The following is a 3,052-nucleotide window of genomic DNA, read 5'->3' as shown; positions in this document are numbered from 1 at the left end:
GTTGGGGGTGATGAACTCCTTTAGGTTTTTCTGGTCTGGGAAGCTCTTTATGTGTCCTTCTAAATGATGACTTTGCTAGATAGAGTCACCTTGGTCCTAGGTCCTTGCTTTTCATCAGTTTTGAATGCTTCATGCCGGTGCCTTCTGGCCTGCAAAGTTTCCGTTGAGGAATCAGCTGACGGTCTTGTGGGACCTTTCTTGTGGGTAACTACTTTTCTCTTGCCGCTTTTCAGATTCTCTGTCTTTAACTTTTGGTATTTTGAGTAGGATGCGTCTTGCTGTGGGCCTCTTTGGGCTCATCTTCTTGGGGACTCTCTGAGTTTGCTGGGCTTGTTTCCTTCTCCAGGTTAAGGACGGTTTCCATCGTTGTTTCTTCAAATAGGTTTTCTATTCCTTGCTCTCTCTCTCCTCCTTCTGGTATGCCTGTTAGCTAGATGTTGTCCCACAGGCCCCTTAAATGACCCTCATTTTTTGGGGGGGGGATTTTTTTTTTTTCTGTTCTGCTTGGGTGTTTTCTGCTACCGCATCTTCCAGATCGCCGATTCGGCCCTCTGCTTTGTCTAATCCACTGTCGATTCCCTGTGAGGTATTCTTCATTTCAGTTATAGTATTCTTCATCTCCAACCGGTTCTTTTTTATGCTCTGTATTTCCATTTTTATGTTTTCTATCTCCTTGTGGTCGTTCTCACGGAGATCGTGGAGCATCCTCATGAGCCGTGTTTTGAACTCTGCATCTGGTAGGTGGCTTGTCTGTTCCATTTAGTTCTTTCTCTGGAGCTGTGTGCTGTTTGTTCATTTGGGACATGTCTCTGTCTCCCATTATGGCTCCATCCATGGGTTTTTTCTCGGTATTAGGTAGGGCTGTTCTATCTCCCGGTCTTAGAGTGGCCTTACGTATGTAGGTGTCCTGTGGGGCCCAGAGGCACAGTCTCCTGGGCACCTGAGCTGGGTGCTCCCAGTGTGTCCCTTGTGTGGGTTGCGTGTGCCCCCCTGTGGTACTTGAGCCTTGGTTGTAGGAGGAATTGACCGTCAGGCTGATGGGTTGAGGACTGGCGGAGACCACAGAGGAGGAACCATTGTGCAGGGGCCGACCCTACAGAGCTGGATTCGCTTTAACAGGGCTCTCATGTCTGCCCAGTCCACCCTTTGGGTGTGTCATTTGTGGAGGTGGTGCTTTGGTGTGGCTTGAAGCCGGCCTTCGGGTGTGTTGGTTTTGGGGCCTCTTGCCAGGGGCTGTGGGGCAGGCCAAGGTCAGCCGCGGCCCGCGCCCATGTGGTGTGAGCGGCAGAGTGACCTGCAGATGGCTGCCTCTTGCGCCAGGCTCGGAGGAGTCTGGGAGAGGCTAAGCCGTGCACCGAGGCTGGCTGCTGCAGGCTTCAGGCTGCTGAGCAAGTATGGCGCACGTGGCAGCCAGATGCTGCTCGTTGTGGCTTTGTGAACTTGAGCGATTTTAGGAAGGTCTGTAAGTGTGGACTGAGACAGGCCGATGGTGTGGAAACGCGCCTGGAAGAGGCTCGGGTGGGCCTGCATGCTGCAAGGGGCGGCGGGGTCTTGGGATCACCAGGGTGAGATGACCAGTGTCAGCCATGTAGATGGAGACTCAGATATGGCGGCCACGTGTGTCCGCATGCTCGGCGTGGGGGCGCGGCCTCGATGAAGGAACGGAGGCCTCTGCCAGCACTGCTGTCCTGGAGAAAGCCACCCCTCCAGCCCTCACCCTGAAGGCAGACGAGTCTGTTCCTCCCCAAGTGTCCGTGGTGCCCCAGCGCTGGAGCCCAGAGCGAGCACGTCCCTGGGCGAGGAAGGCCACACGGCCCCTAAGGGGAGGGCGTGCGACTGCAGCCGCCCTCCGTCCCACGCGGATGGAGTCCCCACGGGTTTTCACAGCCCGAGGGGACGGGACTTGCTCTTCCCGGCACGGGACCCCTGGGCTGGGGAGCCTGGTGTGGCCCTGGGGCCCCTTGCCCCTCGGTGTGAGGGGAGCTCCGCAGGCAACACGTCCCCCAGTCGTAGCACTTCTGAAGTTCAGCGAGGCCCCAGGTGCGTGCAGGGTTAGGGTCAGGGCGGGGTCAGGGCAGGGTCCGGGTCAGGTCAGGGTCAGAGTCAGGGCGGGGTGCGGTCAGGTGCGACTCTGGGCCGTGCCGGCGGCTCTGTTGCCAGCTGTACGCCCGATGCGGTCATGGGAACAGCATTTTCCCGTCTTGCGTTTCAACGAGGAAAGCAAGCCGGGCAGAGACTCCGAGGCTGAGGGCCAGGCCTTCCATCCGGAAGCCACGATGCAGAGAGATGAGGGCGTCTGTCCAGCCTGGGAGAGACGGGGCTCGCGAGGGATGTCCTGACACCAGGAATGAGCAGGGGCATTGCTGTGTGTAGCCGCGGAGAACCGCGTGGTGGGCAGAAGTGACCAGGGGCAGATTTGCCCGTAAATAGGATGAACGCCCCCTTCCCGGGGTGTCTGCAGCGTGGCAGGGGGCGGGCGGCCTCGCCAGCAGCGAGGACTCTTGTTGCTGACAGTGCTCCCCCCGAGGCCATCTCTTGGAAGATGCTAGAAGGAATTTCTGCCGACGCAGAAGAGCACAAAGGCCATGACAATTCTCTTATTTCATTTTATTGTCCGAACAGCCACTGACGTGACTGTGACAGAGAACACGCTAGAATCCTTTTTCGATGGCTCGGAAGGTGTGGTCGGAGCACGTGGTGCGCAGTACGAGCGTTAACTGTCCTTTTCGTCACGCGTATGAGGGACAGAGCACGGCCCGATGAGTCTCCGTTGAAGGGACCCGCTCGGCAGTGTGCCGTGTGCTTTTCTAAATCTCAAAGGAGCTGCAGGTTCATTATCTGGGGAGTCCGATCGCATCTCCGGGCGCGATTGTATTTGAATTCTCGCTGGATTCAAACTTCTATTCACTGAATGTGCCATTTTCCCCCAGTGTTTTAGTTGGTGACGATCAACGCGTACTAAATTGTGGGAGCGTTTTAGGAAACGGGGTAAATGTTCTACAGGAGTCTCCGCCCTTCGTAGTTGTAGGAAATGCAGAAAGGACGCGCCGTG

The 3,052-nt window shown here is 56.6% G+C and overlaps 1 protein-coding gene across 1 annotated transcript in view; it reads left to right on the top strand.

Annotated features, from left to right (window-relative positions):
- Positions 1-3,052, top strand: part of LOC105308971 (F-box-like/WD repeat-containing protein TBL1XR1) — a gene marked incomplete at its 3' end in the record, with an annotated part of 49,641 nt that overhangs the window by 42,602 nt on the left and 3,987 nt on the right. The gene's annotated exons all lie outside the window — the stretch shown is intronic.

The sequence above is a fragment of the Pteropus vampyrus genome, unplaced genomic scaffold, assembly GCF_000151845.1.
Source record: "Pteropus vampyrus isolate Shadow unplaced genomic scaffold, Pvam_2.0 Scaffold647, whole genome shotgun sequence".
Taxonomy (NCBI): Eukaryota; Metazoa; Chordata; class Mammalia; order Chiroptera; family Pteropodidae; genus Pteropus; species Pteropus vampyrus.
This window is presented reverse-complemented; position numbering and strand designations above follow the sequence as displayed.